The sequence below is a fragment of the Calliphora vicina genome, unplaced genomic scaffold (assembly GCF_958450345.1).
Source record: "Calliphora vicina unplaced genomic scaffold, idCalVici1.1 scaffold_48, whole genome shotgun sequence".
Lineage (NCBI taxonomy): Eukaryota > Metazoa > Arthropoda > Insecta > Diptera > Calliphoridae > Calliphora > Calliphora vicina.
Window position 1 is genome coordinate 149,854 of NW_027052634.1, and position 22,485 is coordinate 172,338.

A 22,485-nucleotide genomic window follows, 5' to 3' on the forward strand; every position below is an offset into this window, starting at 1 on the left:
TATAACAATTTGGAATGTCAAATATGTGCATATGTAAATATATGTAAATATTTCAATACATACAAAAGATTTCAGAGCAATATCAATTATGGATCCAAAAATAAACGATTTTCAATTTAAGTATTCAAAAAATAGTTGATTTTTGCTGTTTTTGGGCGAAAAGGTGACTTAACTCTTTTTTAATTAAAAAAAACTTTCTTTAAGAACATATAACAATTTTAAGTTTATCTGAAAGATATCTTTACGGAGAACATTTTGACATCGAATATGTCGCCCCTACGCCTTTCGGAATTTGACATATATTTTATCAAAAATTCAACTTTGGGCCACATGTTCTAAAATCCCAAAGCTGGGATCAGAAAACAAAAAGCAGCTTTGGAAACCTTGATGAGTTCCCTATTTATTGCCAAGGTATTTCCCCATCCCCGAAGGAAATGTATTTTCCAGTGAATTCGTGTATAGTATTTTCCATTGAATTCGTGTACAGAAAGTGTGTCTGTATTTCTGCGAATTTATAAACGTGTATTAAAAAAAAAACACTGAGTGACTATTTAATTATGTTGTACATTTTTAAATAAAAAAATAAAGAGTTGTTACTATTTTTAAACTACTAACCGGCTTTTATTTGCAATCAAAAGTATCCGGTTTATTTAAAGGATATAAACCAACGTTTTGAAAAGGTTAAAACGTAACGTAAAACGTAAACGTATCTTACGAATTCGAGTGTTCGTGCAACAACAAGCAGCATGGATTTAAGCACAATGTTCGCGGCTATGATGGAAAAAATGGAAACAGCCAACGAGAAACTTCTTGCTGATGTTAAAGAAAGTTCTTAGGTCAACAACGAGAAACTTCTAGTTGAAGTTCAAGAAACTTCTAGAGTCAACAACGATAAACTTCTTGCCGACAATGAGAAACTTCGTTCTGTGGTTAAAGCTGAATTCAAAGAAACTATTAAGCACTTAGCGGAAATGGAAGAGAAACTTCAAGAATCTTCTAGAGCCACAGATGAGAAAATTCAGGAAATGTCTGAGGTTATTAACTGCAGAATGGATGTCATTGATAAAAAGGTTTCGGACTTAGAAACAAAAGTGAATAATGTTCAATGTCAAGAAGGAGCAGTTATTACAACAGAATGGACGACATGGTGACATGGCGTTTGTATGATACGTATGGATTCCCAGTCGATTTAACTCAGCTAATGGCTGAAGAAAAAGGTCTATAGATCGACATGGATGGATACGAAAAGGCGAAACATGGTTCATATATTCTTTCTCAAGGAAAGTGTGCACACAAAATAGATGAGATTAACCTTGACGTACATGCTATTTCTGACCTCAAGGAAAAACAAATTCCGGCCACAGACGATACGGTCAAATACAAATACGAAAGTGTTTACAACGATAGGGAATCTGAATACTTATTTGAGTCGTGTACAGGAAAAATTGTTGCCATGCGATATGAAAATGCATTTGTTGATTCTATTGCCTCAGGTCAAATAGCTGGTCTGGTTTTAGATAGAACTAATTTTTATGCGTGGTGGTAAAATTTTTGATCAAGGCGTTCTTGTTAAAGTCGATGACGAGGCTAATGAATTTCTTGTAGATCGTGTTTACAATATCTGTTGGAGATGAAGTAAATCTACAGATTGATACTGTACGTCGCTCGTTAACTTTGAAGAACCATTCGGCAACTCATGCACTTAATCACTGCTTATTACAAGTCATAGGAAAAGATACTGATCAGAAAGGATCTCTTGTAGTTCCCGAAGAGCTTCGTTTCGATTTTAATTGCACATCTGCAATGACTGTACAACTCGTAAAGGATATTGTATACAAAAACGTCCCTATATATGCAAAGGAATCTAAACTCTCAGTTGCTAAAAGCATTCGAGGACTTTGTTCAGTTTTTGATGAAGTTTATCCAGATCCTGTACAAGTAATATCATTTGGTGTACCCGTTGAAAAGTTAGAATAAAACCCTCATTCTGAAGCCGGAGAAAAAACATCTGTTGAATTTTGCGGTGGCACCCATCTCAGGCGTTCGGGTCAGGCGAAGGTATAGCCAAAGGAATACGTCGCATCGTGGCTCTAACTGGACCCGAGGCTTTAAAAGCTATAAAGAAAGAAGAATTGTTTGAAAAGGAAATACTAAAACTTAGCGAAGCAATAACGAATGATTCTAAAAATTCTAAGAGCTATGTCAAGCAAATTGTTGACTTAAGTGAAGAGATTGCTCATGCCAATATTTCACATGTAAAAAAAGACGAAATGAGAAATTGCCTTAAAAATTTGAAGAAAAAAAATTGGATGATAAGGAACGAGCTTTAAAAAATGCTGTATCTATAACAGTGGTATTATTGTAGAACAACTTGAAGCATATAATAATACCAAGGCACTAGACGCCGCTCTTAAGCAAGTTCGTTCTTTAAATCCTGACACTTCGACAATGTTTGTTTCAGTCGATGCAGACTCAAAAAAAATTTTCTGTTTAACTTCTGTCCCAAAAAGTGCTATTGCAAAAGGTTTAAAAGCTAATGAGTGGGTTCAACATATATCGGTTCTTATTAATGGCAAAGGTGGTGGTAAACCAGAATCAGCTCAAGCATCTGGCCCCAATTACGAAAATGTTAACGAAGTACTCAAAATGGCCAATGAATTTGCCAATTTGATGTTAAATAATTAAGCAAAATTAAAAAGACTCACATTTTCTATTTAATTATACGTACATAAGTAGTATAAATATGGGGTTTCTGGCTTGATTTAGAGGAAATTTTTTCCTCTATGCTGGCAGTGAAGAGGAATATTGAAAATTTTTATGAGGAATATTAAAGAGCATTTTCTGAAATTAAGGCAGCGACAATTTGATGACGAGGAATTGTTGGCAGAGAAAAAGTCAGCTACAATTTGATGACGATGAATTTTTGGCAGTGAAAAAGGCAGCGACAATTTGTAAATTTTTGTTTTCTTGCTTCAGGTAATTTGAGTAATGTATAAAAATGCTTTGTGTGTGTGTTGTATAGTGTTGAATTGATTTTGTTTTTTTATTTCATAAGTTTTGTTGTACTATTGTACAATGCAGTTTTAATAGGAGGTTTTAATGCAGTTTTAATAGGAGTGTTTATTTTCTTTTAATTAATCTACATTAGGGTATACAATTTTAATTATAGGGAAGATTAATTTTCGTGTGACTTGTAAGTTTGCAAGATGATTTTTTTCAAGAATTTGTGAGAGAAAATTTAGTTTTGAGTTTCATATTTTTTTGTAAATTATGTGGTTTGGTTTGTTTTCCTCTCTTTGAGTGTGAGTTGTTGTAATGTATTAATGTAAAACACCTCCTTGAGTGTTTTTTTAAATAATAAAAAATAATAAATATACAGTTCAAATATATAAATGTAATATGGTCGTGAATATTGTAATAATAAATTAATGGAAGTATTTTTTTATTCACATTAAACCATATTTACATATGGAACCTAAATTAAGATTTTCGCAATATGAAATATTAAAGAAAAATTTGTACAATATTTGAATAAATTTACGCATTTTTGTTGAAAGTTTATTCACCAGAAACCTCAATGAAACAATAGAGGAAACACTAATTCAAAAAGATTTCTACCAATTATTATTTCATACATTTTAGGTGGAGTTATTGTTAATTTATCCAAATTAATAGTTGTTTACAATCTACAAATCTATTATTTTCTGTATTGTTTTGCTAAGTGTAAATCCTAGTGGTTTACTACTTTAGTTTACATCATTGTTGGAAAACTATTTTCAACGAGTAAACAGTTAACTGTATTTAAACTTTGTTTGTCACCAACTACTTAGAAATAAGTTTATGCTTCATTCGTCTTTTGGAAGCTTTTTATTGCACTTCGTGCTTTATATATTGAAAAAAGGTAAAATTTGATTTTTAATAAAGGAAAGAGATTCTGCTCTTTTATTTTGAATTTTTAACCATTTAATAATTCTTGTGTTTTTATTTATATTGATTTGGAACGGATATACGCCGAAACATTGGTCCTTCTCTCACGGATAAAACACAAAAGAATTTCATCCTCCAACCCAAAAAAGGAAGTCTCCTTGCCAAGGAATTTTTGTGCCCTTTATTTGGATTTTATTTGGAATTTATAGAACCAGCTTTTGAAAAATAAAGGTTAGTAAATTGATATAAATAAAGTGATAGTGTTCAAAATAAAGAAACAATATAAGCATACATAAATTTGTGTGTGTGTGTTTGCCAAAAAGAATATAAAGAAAAACAACAAGTTATTGTCAAAATAAAAAAAGGAAATTTATTACATTGTGAATTAATACATTACTGTGCATTGATTTTATCAAAAAGTGTATTAATTTATACAGTACCTTTTGACATTTTGATTGGTACCAATTTAATCAAGGCTGAGTTTGTTTACTTAGACGGACAGCCATAATTAATAATTAATATTTTCGTGCTTTTACAAATTAAATAAAGTAACACAACTTCCCTTAATTTGAAGTGGATAAATATATTGTGCATATTTTGTTTTGTGTGCTATTACGGCAAGTGGTTATATGCACATAATTTAAATTATTGTGATATTTATTGCAAAATCCATACATATCTATCTTTATTTCATTAATTTAAAATTTATTATTCCTTTAGAGCATATTAGTTTGTTGCACTTTACGGTGATTTTGTTGAATTTTATTAATATTATTTTGTGTGTCGGTAATTGCTTTGTGAGATTCATATCTTCTTCTTCCTTCTTTTGCTTATGCATCAATAGTCACTATCGGTCGATTTGACTATTACGATTTTATTATAAAATTAATATAAATTTGCATTTTTTTGTAAATTTTAAACTTCGCTTCATCGTTTGTGGGTTTGTTCACTCTTTTACTGAAATTAGATTTTGAGAATTTAAAAATGACATTGACACCTCTTGAACATTTTATACGCGCATCAGACGCTGTTATTAAATTTGAGGCAAATTTTAGTACAATTCGCGAAGAGGAACATCACGTCTACTATATAGAAGTTTTATATAGTGAATTGAAATTACTATGGGAAAAAGTGAAGATTACTTTCGAAAAGTGTTTGGATGATCTTGAATCATCTGATGCCGCAGAGCCATAGGATATTCAAGCGGCTGAAAGTAAATATCAGAGTACCCTTAATATTTTTGCGCGGTGTTCAGAGACAATGAAGATCAAAATTGATGAGTTAGAGGCTAAATCGAAACCTAAAGATTCGTCTGCCGAAAATAGTGAATTAAAATTCGATAACGTCTGTCATAATTTACCGCTTCCGCCGTATGATACGGACATCTTCAGTGGTGATTATCTTTCATGGCCTACATTTAGGGATCTTTTTACTGCTTTGTATATTAACAACAGCCGCCTCAGTAATATTGAGAGATTATGTTATTTGGTAAAAAGAACTGATGATGAGGCAAGAGAGATTGTATCTAAATGTCCGTTGACTAATGCAAGTTTCGATATCGCATGGAGAAATTTAAGGGAGGTGTACGAAAATCCACGAATGTTAGTTAATAATCAATTGAAGTGTTTGTTTGGTTTGGATATGATAACTACAGAAATTAGTTCATCACTCAAAAAGTTACAGCGCGGAATAAATGGCTTCTTAACTGCTATGTCAGTTTATGAGATTTCCACTCAAAATTGGGATCCGATAATAGTTTTTATTTGTATACAGCGACTACCTTCTCAGACAGTTACACTTTGGGAACAAAGTATTAAGGATAAGACTGTCATATCTTTATGGAAAGATTTGGACATGTTTTTAACCGAAAGAATTCAAACTTTAGATTGCATTCGCGATCAGACATGTTCCGAAACTGACAGGAAAGGCAATGAACGGAAGGTAAAGGCTCATGTTTCAAATATAAGTACATCGAATCCTTGTATTTTATGTAATATCCAGGGTCATTTATTACGTTTTTGTCGTCAGTTTAAAATAATGTCTGTTTCTGAGAGATTTGCTACAGTCAAAAAGTTTCACTGTTGCGTTAATTGTCTCGCGAGGACACACGAAGTTAAGGATTGTAGGAGTGAACATAGTTGTTTTATTTGTAATAGGAGACACCATTCCCTACTTCATCGTGAAACGGTAGATGATAATTCTTCACCATCGTCCCCAGCTAATAATTCTGCACCATCGTTCCCAGCTAATAATACTACATCGATACCAGTTATTCGATCGACTGAATTGACATCACAGGGGTCAACTACTTCTGCCGCCGCTCTATCTAATGTGAATCGCCAAGTCTTTCATATATCACAGAATTCGTCTGTGTTATTGGGAACTGCTATGGTCTTCATTATTTGCAATGATACCACGTATCCGCCAAGGGCCTTAATCGACCCAGCTTCAGAAGCATCTTTCATTTCGGAACATTTGCGAAATCAACTGCGACTTCCGTCACATTCTACGAATGTAACGATTTCCGGTGTTCATGAGGAAGCTTCTACAACTTCGAGAAAAATTTGTACTATTCGTGTTGGTTCTCCTTTAGATAAAGGTATAGATTTGGAGACTTCTGTTATCGTTTTACCTTCAATATCTAGTAATTTGCCTTCTTTTAATTGTCCTTCGGATATAAGAAGTGAATTACCTAATTTGCAATTACCAGATAGTAAATTTTATCAAAGCAGGGCAGTTGATATTCTACTAGGAGCTGATTTATACCCGCATCTAATACTTGGTGAAGTTCAGAAAAATATAATTGGAAATTTAATGGCTCAGAAGACTGTATTTGGTTGGGTTCTGACGGGACCTATTGATGTTTCGCAAAAAAAAGTCTGTTAATGTTTTTTCAACAACGGTCACCCTTTCCGAGGAAGATAATTTGAACAGAAATCGTTATCGTAAACATAAGGCATTCATTCATCAATTTTGTAAAAGATTGAAAGAAGAATATTTAGTGAATTTGTATAAAGGATATAAGGGCAAGATCCACAAAAAGATATTGCTATAAATGATCTAGTCGTAATCAGAAATGAGCACTTACCGGCAGCTGCGAGGAAGTTAGGTATTGTTGTGAATGTTTATACTGGTACTGGTCGCGTTCGCGCCGCGGATGTTCGCACATCAAATAGTGTCGTTTATCTACCTATAACTAAACTTGTTGTTTTGAATGCTTAATTCACTTATCACTTTTATATCAATTTACTTTTACTAACCTTTTCCTTTTACTAGAAAATGCACGCTGCTACCACAACTATGGATGTTGCTACCGATTGGTTTGATGATGGTCTTTTGGACTACGATGATGCGATGGATGTCGCCAATACCGCATCGGTTCCTAACATCGATTCGATAAAAGTAGCAACTCTAGATAATATAACGCCTTTGCCAGCTCCGTCCATTTCGGATACAACCGTCGCACCTGTTATTGTTAGCAATACGCCAACTATAACAGTAGAAATGGAACCATCCATAGTTCCACCGCCAACCCATCCTACTATTGAACAGGTGGAATCTTCGGGCTCGAATTCGACCGGTCAGGGTTCTTTGCATAATCGTACGAGTCGTAAATGTCCCGTTTGTAATAAGAACCATCCTCTTCGATTTTGCTACAAATTCAGGGATATGAGTATGGAACGCAAGCTACGCACTGTAGCGTTGCATAGACTTTGCTCTCGCTGTTTGTCAAGCGGACATACAAGTCAAAATTTGCAAGAGTATTGCCTGCTGCAAATATTGCAAAAAAATCATAATTCTTTACTCCATACTCATACCACCTCGAAGACTCAAAAGCGACCGATTTCCAATTTAAATCAGGTCCCAATACATCAGGCAGTTTCATTTTCGCCGACTTTGCAAGTCAAGCTATGTTTGGAAAAATCTAAAGTTGTATTACGTTCTGTTTTGGACTTATGTTGTCAAAACAGTTACATATGTGCTGAAATGATAGCCAAACTTCACTTGCCCGTGATTAAAATTGATAAGAACGAGTACTGTAGGGTTGAAATCGAGTCACTTCATGACTCATCTCAAAGCCTCTATATAACGGCTAAAGTTCAGAAAATGAACCGCATCAAGACTCCTTCAGTATCAGTGCCGGATTCGATATTGGAACCGTTTCAAGGGTTTCAATTAGCGGATCCTTCATCGGGCAATGTATCCTACTCGGGCAATGTAGCGTTGGTTTTGGGACCTGAAGTTGCTCCGATTATTTTAAAAGGGAAAATACATACGAGCCCTGGGCTTCCACTTGCTCAATACACCATTTTTGGATGGATTATTTCAGGATTATCCCCATATTAATTTAAGTAATGATCTCTTGGATCGCAACAGGAGTCCTTAATGGCTCAAAATTTAATAAAACAACAGGAGCCCTTAATGACTCACATTTATTTGAAAAAAATTATATATTCATTTATTACAGTCCACAGGAGTCCTTAATGGCTCAATCGTCGAATTTATTTCAACAGGAGTCCTTAATGGCTCAAATTAGTTATTATTTAATTACAACACTCTTATGTGTTGCAAGGTGGCCGGCAATGTTTAAGTACAAATCTATTATTTTCGGTATTGTTTTGTTAAGTGTAAATCCTAGTGGTTTACTACTTTAGTTTACATCATTGTTGGAAAACTATTTTCAACGAGTAAACCGTTAACGGTATTTAAACTTTGTTTGTCACCAACTACTTAGAAATAAGTTTATATTTCATTCGTCTTTTGGAAGCCTATTTATATATTGAAAAAAGGTAAAATTTGATTTTTAATAAAGGAAAGAGATTCTGCTCTTTTATTTTTATTGATTTGGAACGGATATACACCGAAACAATAGTTCTTAGTGTATACAATTTTATTCAAAGGGAAGATTCATTTTTTTGTCGAGTATGGTCATGAATAATTTTGAATATTGTAATAATAAATTAATGGGAGTATTTTTTATTCACATTAAACTTTTTCATATCTAGAATACTTTTAAAATTAGTATATGGCTCAATATTTACATAACGAACGTAAATTAAGATTTTTCTCAATTTGAAATTACAAAATTAAAATAGAATTTTAAAGCATACGCCACTTACAATTTCTTAATAGATATACATCAAATTAAAAAATTGTACATCATAATAGCAAATACAACCACAAAATTAAAAGTTTCCTCAGTATAACATAAAATCAAATCAATTTTCATAGTAGTAAATATAACCACGAAAAATAAAAAATATCTTTATTCAAATAAAAATTTAAATAACTATAACAGGTCCCATTCAGTCTTTAATTCAAAAGTCTCCACTAAATATAACTTTAAAACGAAAATAAAATGTTAATAAAAGTCTTTACTTTGACCAAATTTTAAGAAAAACAAGTAAGAGTGCTATATTCGGCTGTGCCGAATCTTATATACCCTTCACCAAATTATACTTCAAAATTTTAAATATTTTTAGGTAAACAAAATTCATTTTTTTTTTAGTTGTTTTTTTTCATTTTTTGAAAAAAAATTTATTTAAAATTTTTTTTTTTTAAATTTAAAATTTTTTTTTTTAAATTTTAAAATTTTTTTTTGGTTTTTTAAATTTTTTTTTTTGAAAAAAAAAATTCGGGTTAAAAATTTTTTTTCCCGATTTTGACCCATTGTAGGTCCAACTTGATATGGTCTTATATACGTCGTTGCAAATGTCTTTGAAATATCTATCATTAGATATCCATATTGTCTATATTAATGTCTTAGTAATCCAGATATAGGTCAAAAATTGGTCAAAAATCGAGGTTGTCTTGGTTTTTTCCTCATATCTCAGCCTCGAAAGCATGTCTGACAGAATTATTGAAGATTTGGATCCCGAAGATATCTGGGGTCTTCAGAAAACTGATTTCAACAGACAGACGGACGGACAGACAGACAGACAGACAGACAGATAGACAGACAGACAGACAGACAGACAGACAGACAGACAGACAGACAGACAGACAGACAGACAGACAGACAGACAGACAGACAGACAGACAGACAGACAGACAGACAGACAGACAGACAGACAGACAGACAGACAGATAGACAGACAGACAGACAGACAGACAGACAGACAGACAGACAGACAGACAGACAGACAGACAGACAGACAGACAGACAGACAGACAGACAGATAGACAGACAGACAGACAGACAGACGGACATGGCTTAATCGACTCCGCTATCTATATGGATCCAGAATATATATACTTTATAGGGTCGGAAATGAAAAATGTAGAAATTACAAACGGAATGACAAACTTATATATACCCTTCCCACGAAGCTGAAGGGTATAAAAATATGAATTACCTACTAAAAACAATATAAAATAAATCCATACACTATTCCAGTGTTACAAATTTCAACAATTTTAATCTCATAACAAGGTCTCAAGATATAAAAATAAATTCACAAGTCTTCACTAAATATATAAAAAGGAAAATAAATATTTTAATCCAAATTTCATCCAAAATTTAAGAAACAAATACCAATTATTTAACTGCTACAAATCAATAATAAATTATATTCAAACTTAGTTTTCAGTCTTTATTTGGGAATTGAACTTTCAACCTCCTAATTGATAGATTAGCTCATTACCAAATAGCCTGTCGAGTCATCTCAACTATATAATAACTTAATAAAATTCTGGTTTTTAAACCCTTTTCAAACCCTAAAAAACAATATTAGATGTATAACAAGGTCTCAGTAAAAATAATTACAAGTCTCCACTTATTATAACTCCACTAAAACATAATTTTAACAATCAATTTATCATTTAAATCTCACATTTCTAATACAATATTTTAGATTCAAAAAGCTAATTAAGCAGATAATAACATTTATCATTTTTAAAACATAAAATTAAATCAACAACAACTCTAACCACAACTTCAAAAATCCAATATCAGAGTCTCAAAAATTTAAAATATTTGCATCAGAGTCTAAATCAAATAATATTTTCTTCAACTATTTCAAACTATAAACATAAACAATTGCTACAATAAAATATTGATTTTAATTATATTTCTTTTTGCGAGCTCTTCATCCACATTTTTCTGACATACAAACAGCTCAAGCCCAACTTCTCCAAGTCTCCAGAATTTCCAACGTTGACATCAAAGTCTACATCAAATAATATGGTCTAAATACAAAATATTACAAACTATAAATATTAAAAATTGCTACAATTGTATAACAATTAGTGAATACAATAATATGTATATTCAATTCAAGTTACAAATCTTTATGATTTTTAAATTATATTTCTTTCTTTATTTCTTGAATTTATTCGAATAATTTTAATTAGAAACTTTCCGCTATAAAAAGCTTAAAATACATATATCCAACCATAATGAACTAAAATTAATCAGCATGACTACAAAAGCCTTAAAGTCGATTTTAAGTCCATAAAAATTACTATTATTTTCAATTTCGTACCATAAAACAAATTTTAAATGTTGTTTTATTATTTCAAAAAAAGCTTTTTGTTTTGAACTTTTGTGTACATTTTGTTTCTTATTTTTTTTTGAAATTTCGTTTTTATATTTACATTCATTGAAAAATATTTTCATTTATTTGAATGTAGATGTTGGAAAAAGTTTTGAAGCTTTTTTCAAATAAAAGCAAAAGTTCTATTTTAAAATAAAGTGGACTTCAACAAAAATTTACCTAAAAATTTCTTTCATATTTAGATTTAATAATTATAATATTTTCAAATAATTTAAATAATTGAAGTTTAAGAAATTATTAATTTTTTTTCTTTGAAGACAAATTAAATAAATTTTCAAAAAATGATTAAATAAATTATATAAATTTACCGATGACATTTATACTATGAAAAATTGAGACGGATACAACAGTACAAAATTTAGTTCTACTTCTGCCTCATCAGTAGCTAAACAACTTAAACATTTTTCAAATAATGGAACACAAAAAATAAGAATATTGTTAAAGGATGAAAAACTTTTAAAATTTTAAGCAATCAACTTTATTTTTATACTTTTACACTTTTTTCTTTCCAACTTTTTTTACTTTTATAATTTTTTACTTTTCTACTTTTTTTTTACTTTTCTACTTTTATAATTTTTTACTTTTCACTTTTATAATTTTTCCTTTTCTACTTTTTTAAAATAAGCTTTTTGTTTTGAAACTTTATGTACTTTTTGTTTATTATTTACATTCATTGAAAAATATTTTCAATTATTTGAATTTGTGTTAAAAAAGTTAAGAAAGGTCGTTGAAGTTGTAATTCACATACAGAACACATTAATCATAGTGAAATAATCTAGACACTTCGGTTACGTGAAAAATTAGGTTTTACATATAAATTTACAGCCTGTTTTTATAAAATTGTCCAATTTCTGAACAAACGATTTGTCAACAGATCATTTTTTATAAATCACATTTTTTTTCATATGTTTTTACGTCAAACTTTAAAATGTCGAAAGCAATTTGTTTGAAAATTATTAAATTCATTTAATAAAGAAGAAAATAATATTTCATTCGTTACTGTGACGAATTGAATGAGCTAAAAGTATTATAAAAACATGGGATTTTTATATTACAAATTGCTTAACAATTTCTATATTATGTATTTGAATTGAAATAATTTTATTTAGGAAACTTATTAGGAAAACATATTAGTAAACTTAATAAAATAGTAAAATAAAACTATCTCTAATCTCTTTGAAACTCAATATAAAACAAGTAAGAAAGTATGGTCGGTCGGTCAAGCCCGACCATATAATTCCCTACACAAAGTATATGACCAAAAAAATTAGGTTACATGACTTCCGTATATATGAAACTTATTTGGAGAGAAATTTGTGTAGATACCTATAAAAATTAAACATTTATGATCAAGAAAGTCCAATTTCTGGAGGACATTTGTATGGGGTCTAGGTAAAATAATGGACCGATTTCAGCCAGGTTCAATTGGCTTCGTCCTTGGGTCGAAAAATAATATGTACCAAATTTGATCAAATATCTTCAAAATTGCGACCTGTACTCTGCGCACAAGGTTTACATGTACAGCCAGCCAACCAGACGGACGGACGGGCATCGTTTAATCGACTCAGAAAGTGATTCTAAGTCGATCGGTATACTTTAAGGTGGGTGTTAGACTAATATTTTTGAGCGTTACAAACATCTGCACAAACGCATAATACCCTCCCCACTATGGTGGTGTAGGGTATAATAATGAAAAAGGGAAATACATAATTGTTATTGGTAAAATAATAATTGTAATTGAAAGTATGTAATTAGTAAAAAAATACTATTTCAAAAATACATTAGTGGGATTAAATCTAACAAAACACATAATTAAAAAAATACGAAGTACTGATATTCTTAATTAAATTAGCAATATTATTTCAATCACTTTTTTTAGAAAACATATATCTTATGCACTTTTTTACTATACTGCTACATCATCAGAACATTTGTCAGCTGCCATGAGCGACCTATCGTGGGTTTTTCGCTGTTTTTTGGAATGGCAGTTTAGAATTTCTGAATTTAATGAATAAGATTTATAAAATCTTATTCCTTAAATTCAGAAATTCTATTTATATATTGTTATATCATAATTAAGTTAATGTTGAAAATATACAAATTGTATCACAAAACTATTTTTCTTTCGTATTTTTAGTAGACATTTTGTTGATCATATATATATAAGTTGTAAAAGTCAGGTAAAAATAATTGCAACAATATTCATTTTGGTTTAATTATTGTCACATTTTTAATTTTGGATCACAATTATCAGATCATCAAAATATTTTTCATTTTTCAAATTCTAGTTAATATCTTGAGTTTATTGGTAATTTTATTATTTTGTGGTAAAAGAATACATTATAGTTAGTGAATGTTCTGCTTAACAAATATTGTCTAAACATTTGGTTAGCATCGGAAATTATAAATAATAAAAAAATTAACTCTTTTTTCCGCAAAAATATTAGTTTAAATAAAATACAATTTTATTTTTTAAAATTTTAATCAATTATTTCACGCATACATCTCTAATTGTCAAAAGACTGTGTGTTTTTACAACTAACAACAGAAATAATTGATTTAATTCACTACAAGCAATTCTCAAAATGAGCTAATGAGCTAAAAGAGATCATTAGCTCATTCTTTTATATTATCAATCATCGATTGATAATATAAAAGAACTTCTATAGTACCGGACATGTGTTGGAATGTTTTCCTTTTTTTCTTTTACACCAAATCATTCATTTTTAGAATGATGTTAAGCAACAAAATGAAAATTGTCATTGTTTGAACGTTGGAAATAAAAAGTATTTATGTATATGGGGCATTTCACGTCAAGTGAACCAACTTTTGAAATCGATGTCTTCCGATCGCGATGAAATTTACACCAATGTTAGTTCTATTGGATAGTAATTCGGACACCATTTTTCAACAAGATCGGTCAAGAACTCTCTGAGTTATAGGAGGTCAAACTTTGACATTTTGGCCAAACGTGTTTTTTTTTATCCATATAACTTATTACCTATTGTTCTTAGCAAAATGTGTCCCAAATAGTTTAGATAGCTATTTATGCAATCTTTCGAAAAAAAAAATTAAAAAAATTTAATAAAATATTTTTGATTTTTTTTTTTAAATCAAAAATATTTTTGACTTTTTTTTTCAAAATGGGCCCTTTTTATTTTTTATTTTTTTTAAGAAAGCTTAGGTCTTTTCCTAAGCGACCTATATGGTCGCTTAGTGGGATGCGAGTGGGATATCTATCAAAAAAATATTTTGTAACTCAAGATTTAAAATTTTTGAATTTTTTTGCAAAATCAAAAACTTTGTTGACTTTTTTTTAAAAAAATGGACCCATTTTTTAATTTTTTTTTTGCTCAGAAGAAAGCCTATGTGTTTTCCTTTAACACCCTTTTTGTCGCTTAGTGGGATGCCAGTGGGATATCTATAAAAAAAATGTTTTGTAACTCAAGACATACAATTTTTTACTTTTTTTTGAAAAATCAAAAACCTTTTTGACTTTTTTTTTCCAAAATGGACTCTTTTTTTTATTAATTTTTTTTTCTCAAAAGAAAGCTTAGGTCTTTTCCTTTAAAACCTTTTTGGTCGCTTAGTGGGATGCGAGTGGAATATCTATCAAAATAAATGTTTTGTAACTCAAGACAAAGGTTTTTACGCAGAGAAACTAGACACATTAGCCTTTCCGATGGTATGTAACATACCCAACTAAAATTTCATAGCCTCGATACTGTAATACCCATAATATGTTAACCTCAGGAATAAAAATCACTTTTTTTTCTATGGAAATGTTGAATAATTTAATTTTGTTATTTATTTGTAATAATAATTAATTTAATATATAATAATAAAAATATGAATAATTTAGTAAAATTTAATCTTAATCACAATAGATCAATTTATATAATAACTATTTTCACGGTGTCATGTTTTAAATCGTCGGATATGATTGCCATACTTTTGTGTTCCAGGTTTTCTTCTTTCATGTAGTAAATAACTACTGTGAATATAGTTGTTTGGTCGTTATTGAAGTGGAATGCTTGTATGGAATCCTGAAGAACATATTTATAGTTCTCTGCGAAATCAAATGAAATAATGAATTCACCAGACTTCAAATGTGTTTTCAAGTCCTTGAAGAATGACCACTGCTCTTTGACTAAAAAGTCATGGGTTCTCAAATTTAGCAATCCTCTACACAGTTCTTCCACAAAATCATCCACATTTAAAATTATGGTTTTCAGTGTGCATCTTTCAGTCTGAAGCCAAGATTCAAATTTTAACTCCTCAATACATTCTCGATCAAAAGAGTTGATTAAATTTTCTTTGATGGATGTGGTTTCCGGGCAATTCGAACATTCACCTAAGTGGCAAGAAGTTGTAGCATTAGGGCACATAGTCAATTTAAGGCAATCGCGGTAATGGTGTAAATCTTCTGATGAATCATCTTTTAAGTAATTTAAGTTGATTTCCTTCAACATCAATTTAACATTTTCATGGTAAATACAAACACATACTGTGTGAGTTCCGCTGCTTCCTGCCAAAACGCAATGTTTTGGCCTCAGTTGTGTAAATTTTGTGAATCCAATTTTGACATCCTCGTATTCAGATTGAAATGTTGCGAATAATTCATTCAGGTTACAGAGAACCATTCTCTTCTGCATTTGAACTTTCTTGCCATCGATTCGTACAGACATCCAGTCTTTCATCCCTGGCATCAGGCGACTCATATCATCTCGCTGATAAAACTGAGTTATTAGAGATTTAGTATCGCACTCCAAAGTTTTTCCCTTCTTTTTGTTTGGGAGTGTGAGAATCCCATGCTCAGCAACCAATTGTTTAGCAATTCTTGCTTTTCGTTGAGACGTTCCAAACTCAGTCATTGTTTTTGCAGAACTCCATGTTCTTGGAGCAAGCGTGAGAAGTTGAATTCTTTCAGCTTCACTCTGTGACGTTTTGTATTTCTCTTTTATTTGTTCAAGAACTTCTACTGCATCCTTATGGTATTGGTTTCGACACTCATTCGTTGAATTTGAAAAGTTAGAATAACCATCATCATCAACAGTTCTGTCTTCATTCTCGGAATTACTTTTGTCTTCATCTGGAATAACTTCAACGCAAGGCTCATTACTATTCAAATTCGGTAATTCGTTCAACTTTCCGAGTTCTTTCCTGCATGATCCACAAATTTTCAATCGTTTTGACAGCGTAGGGAATTTTTTTAATATGCCGTCGGAAATATTTCGCATATCTGATGATCTGTGCTTCATTTTGTTAAAGGGATTAAAACAAAAAGACGAATAAATTTCATTTTCAACCTTAGCCTTTTTAGAAGTCGTAGACATTTTGAATTTTGTAAGTATTTATGTAAATAACACACGTCTTAACTTTAACGCTGTTTCTAAAAAACTGATTTCCGTATGTCTTCAGAATGACAATAAATAGTTTTTTAAGATCATATAGGTAGTACGTTTTAATGAATGAGTCTAAAATCTTTTATTAGGGTCAAGAAGGGCTTACATACTAAAGTACCTAGTTTAACCAAATGTTACAAATAATAATAAAAGTAAACCACCATATAAATAATCTACCTGTCAACTTCTACCTCTCCACCCACTTCTTAAAGTCAAATGTCATAAAATAATAAATAAACTGGTACTTCGGAGAAGGGCCATAAAATATTTCCACTTGATTCCAAAAATTTGTTTCTGGGGCACCTGATATTTTAACAATGAAAATCACGTGCGCTGAAAACTACCTCTAGGATTGACTAAAAAAGCCGCAAGATACAAAACTCAGACAAATTTTGGGGGTGGAAAATTAATAGCGGTCGGCCTCATATTGCACCCCTCCAGTGGCTATTATCGGTCAGTTGTTGTGGTTTTTATTTTTAAGGTTTTAGAAACACTTACACACAAATATGAAAAAAATCAATTTAAAAACATTTGTCTTGAGTTACAAAACATTTATTTTGATAGATATCCCACTCGCATCCCACTAAGCGACCAAAAAGGTTTTAAAGCTTTCTTTTGAGAAAAAAAAATTAATAAAAAAAGAGTCCATTTTGGAAAAAAAAAGTAAAAAATTGTATGTCTTGAGTTACAAAACATTTTTTTTATAGATATCCCACTCGCATCCCACTAAGCGACAAAAAGGGTGTTAAAGGAAAACACATAAGCTTTTTTCTGAGCAAAAAAAAAATTAAAAAATGGGTCCATTTTTTTAAAAAAAGTCAACAAAGTTTTTGATTTTGCAAAAAAATTCAAAAATTTTAAATCTTGAGTTACAAAATATTTTTTTGATAGATATCCCACTCGCATCCCACTAAGCGACCATATAGGTCGCTTAGGAAAAGACCTAAGCTTTCTTAAAAAAAATAAAAAAAAAAATAAAAAGGGCCCATTTTTAAAAAAAAAGTCAAAAATATTTTTGATTTAAAAAAAAAAAAAATCAAAAATATTTTATTAAATTTTTTTAATTTTTTTTTCGAAAGATTGCATAAATAGCTATCTAAACTATTTGGGACACATTTTGCTAAGAACAATAGGTAATAAGTTATATGGATAAAAAAAAACACCTGTTTGGCCAAAATGTCAAATTTTGACCTCCTATAACTCAGAGAGTTCTTGACCGATCTTGTTGAAAAATGGTGTCCGAATTACTATCCAATAGAACTAACATTGGTGCAAATTTCATCGCGATCGGAAGACATCGATTTCAAAAGTTGGTTCACTTGACGTGAAATGCCCCATATGTGTTACAGTGTTACCCGCTATGCTTTTCTGAAGATTCCGTGAAAATTTTATCAAAATCGGTCCAGCCGTTGAGTCCATATGGAACATACATACATACACACAAGGGAACAAAACTTAAGTGATTTTTGTTAATTTTTGTAAAGAAATATTTTTTTAATTCACAATTTAAGTTTTAAAGTATGTATTACAGATAGGAATACAATTTAAATCGAATTTGTCTCTTTTTAGAAACATATCGAATGTGTTTTGATACTTTTTTTTTTTAAATCCGGGGAAGCAATACAAATTAGACCGATTTTTTCTAATTTTCTAAAACAACTAAAACATTTTTTTTAATAATATAAATATTGTGTAAAACAGAACATAGATTTTAGATTTCGATCGACCCATTTCAGCGAAAATTTATTTTCAATGTTTTTTCGCGCTTTTGTTGAATTTTATAACACAATTCTGTGTTAAAACAGTCCTCATGCATACATTTTTGTGGAAATATTTTAAAAAATAATTGACAATCACATGGAATTTAGCAAACAATTTTTTTCTTAATTACCTCGCAACCACTGTATATGCAATTTTAATAACTTTTCTAAAATCTAAATCATTGACAGCAACCAGAATTCTTTGTTACAGAAGAAAATATTCAGGATTGTCTTACTAAATAATGTATAAACTAAAACTTTAGTATAAAGTGATATGTTAGAAGGATACATTTATCCCTATATCCATAAACATTTTTATAATTTATAAGAGGTTTATAAAGTACGATCGTGCGAGATTATTTTCCATTTTTTTAATTTATAAAAACTATCAAATTAAGGGATATATTGTATAGGACTTTAAATTGAAATAAAACAGAGAAATGTGTTTTGAATATCTATCCAATTGGCTTTATAAATTAGACAATTTTATGGCATTATTGTTTAAATATTGTTACGAAATTGTACTTGAATTCAAATATAACGATTTTAAGGGCTGATTTAAAAGTAGCATAATGCTTTCAAATAACTGCTGTAATAGCAAACTGTAACATATCTGTGGGCATTATTAAATAAAAGCTTTCAGTTGATTTGATCGTAAGTTGGCAACGCTGTATTCGAATATTCAGTTAAAGAACATTGTAGAAAGTACACCACAGATGGCGTATGTATTAGTAAGATCTAGAATATTCGAATTTTGACAGTTAAAGAGCAATCTAGAATGCAGATGGCAATGTTATAAATAGTGGCAGAGGTTGCAGTCGTGAGTGAGTTTATCAGAGACGCTATTTGAATAAACATCAACTGAGTGCCTTAAAGTGTGCTGTATTTTTCAAGTGAATTCGTGTACATTATTTCTGCGAATTTATAAAGTGTAAAAAAACACTAAGTGACAATTTAATTCTGTTGTAAATTTTAAATAAATAAAGAGTTGTTTGCGTTTTGAAAAGGTTAAAACGTAACAATTGGTGTCAGAAGTGGGATTGCAAATTAATAAGCATGAAGTTTGAGGAACTGAAAGTGGAACAACTCAAGATGGAATTGAGTAAGTTCGAGCTACAAACACCAGGTAACAAGGCAGAATTGCAAAAGAGGCTGATAGACGAATTCAAACGGCGTGATATTGAATGGAAGTTTCCACACGTTCAACAACAAGCAGCATGTTCGCGGCTATGATGGAAAAAATGGAAACAACCACAAGAACCTGGAAGCGAAATTGAACGAAACTAACACTGAACTTCTAGCTGAAGTCAAAGAAGAATTTCAAGAAACTTCTAGAGTCAACAACGAGAAACTTCTTGAAGTCAAAGAAACTATCAAACACTTAGCTGAAATGGAAGCGAAACTTCAAGAATCCTCTCGAGCTACAGATGAGAAAATTCAGGAAATGTCTGAGGTTATTAACAGCAGAGTGGATGTCATTGACAAAAAGGTGTCCGAATTAGAGAGCGGCCTAGAAAAACAATCCCAAGATGTTGATAATAAATTTCTCGATCTGGAAATAAAAATTAATAATCTTCAATGCCAAGACGGACCGGTGCGAATTATTTCAGAAACATCGAGTAGAATAAAGGCTCCTAGTTTTGATGGCAGCACACCATTTAATGTTTTCAAGTTCCAGTTTGATAGAGTTGCCACGAGAAATGTATGGAGTAATGAAGAAAGAGCTATATAATTGATTTTGGCATTGAAAGGGAACGCAGCAATAGTTCTTGAAAGCGTACCAGTAAGTAACAGAAATAGCTATGATGACATAATGTATGGTGGAGAACACATGAAAGAAATATACCGAATGGAATTGCGCGGTAGAGTACAAAAACCTAATGTAGAAAGTAGCGGCAGAAATCGAACGTTTGATGCAGCTTACATATCCAGACGAAAACCATCCGTTATTGGATCATTTCAAGATTGAGGCATTTGTGAATGGGCTTCGTGACTAGGGTTACCAGATAACAAAAGTCAAATAACTGGACCATAAGAAAAATTTAACTGGATTTTTAAAAAATAACTGGACAATTTAAAAATGCGCTTATAGTTCAAAAAAGTTAAATGTTAGTTAAGTTTTTTTTACAAAAATAAAGAAACGTTAAATTCAGTCCTACATACATATCGTCACCTAAAATGCAAAACAACGTATCGTCAAAAAGTTCGAAGTTGATTTTATTATTGATTACGATTTACTACATCATATTACATATGTGTAAAAAAATTTAAACTTTAACTTTCTAAAATAACCAAATTATAACCAAAATTCAAACAACGTAACATGATTTTCTTAAACAAAATAACGTTAATGCTTTGAATAATTAATTAATAAATAGTATTTTACCCTATATTAGGTGGTTTCCTTATATTGTTTAATAAATCTGTTGCAATTTATGAAAATTTAATAAGTACATTTTTTTATTTAAATATCTTTAAAAACTCCTTTTGTATTTTAGATTTTATTTTTTCATACAAATTTATATTGATGATACGTTATTTAAGTTTTAGAAAACATTAATTCAAAATAACGTAAGACGCATATCATAAAAGAAAAGTGTACTTTTTTATAGAATATATTTCTAGTTTTATTGTAATCCAAATTTTAAAATTTTGTTTCCATATCACAATTGAGAGAATCCATATCAAAACGGACAGAAAACTGCTATTTTTGGATTTGACATCTTCGATTTTAATCAAAATTACCACACATATTACGGTTCCAAAGGACTCCTCAAATCAATCATCGGAAACCCTTTGAAAATTTAAAAATTTGTTAAAATTATATCCAACATAATGTTTGATTCCATTTTAAATGCAAATATATTGCCCTTAACACATTCGCGGACAAGACGGCATATGCCGTCAAATTTAGTTAAAAATAATGGGACAGGACGGCAAATACCGTCACCATTTCTTTTTATCATTGGGACAAGTCGGTAGCTCCCGCAGTAAAGTTAATGTTAAATTATGATTTGGTAAAATGAGTGTCCCAATAAATTCTCTTTTGTGTGCCATAGAACACAAAATAATGCCCATAAAAACGTCCAAACACATGTTGTGATAAAGCTCACATCAGCAGAAGCAAGACGGGAAATACCGTTAGTTTTCAGTTAATATTTTTATTTGTGTCCTGTTGCATTTCTTTTGTTTCAATAACTGCAAGCTAATAATTTTGCGGATAAAGGTGTGTAAAGTTTGTTATGATAAAACAAATCAGGACACTATTTAAATTAATTTATATGTTCATACATACATAAATAAAGGAATTATCTAATTGTGTAGTGAATGATTACAGGAAAAATTTATCAATACCGCAAAGAGAGAGGTAGAGTTTTGAAGCTGTTTGAAGAAATAGATTCTGGCGAAGAATCTGTAAGTGATCCATTCAGTGATGGCGGAGTTCCAAATTATTAGCCAGATGAAGAATTGCAACGAAGTCCTAGATAAAGAAGGATAACCTACTCAGTCTCAATACTCAGAAATGATAAAGAAAGATATAGTGGAAATTTAATCGATTGTAGTGACTGTGATAATATTTAAGATAAGATTCAGAAGAAAATGAGGAGTCTCGTAATGAGATAGAGTTCGAATAGGATTGGTTGGAAAACACAACAGAAGTATCTCAATTCAATTTTAATTCAACAAGCTGCGGAAGAAAAATTTATGTTGATAAAAATTGTACTCCAAGAAGTATATTTGATCCGATTTTAACGGCAAATATAATTATGAAATTAGTAAGTTAAACTCGAAATGCACATTTGCTACTGTTAGGCATAGATGTAGTTTACAGTTTCT

At 30.6% G+C, this 22,485-nt stretch overlaps 1 pseudogene; it reads left to right on the top strand.

Annotated features, from left to right (window-relative positions):
• Positions 1–1,186: 1,186 nt before the first annotated feature.
• On the top strand, positions 1,187–2,725 carry LOC135963119 (alanine--tRNA ligase, cytoplasmic-like; annotated as a pseudogene).
• Positions 2,726–22,485: the final 19,760 nt, after the last annotated feature.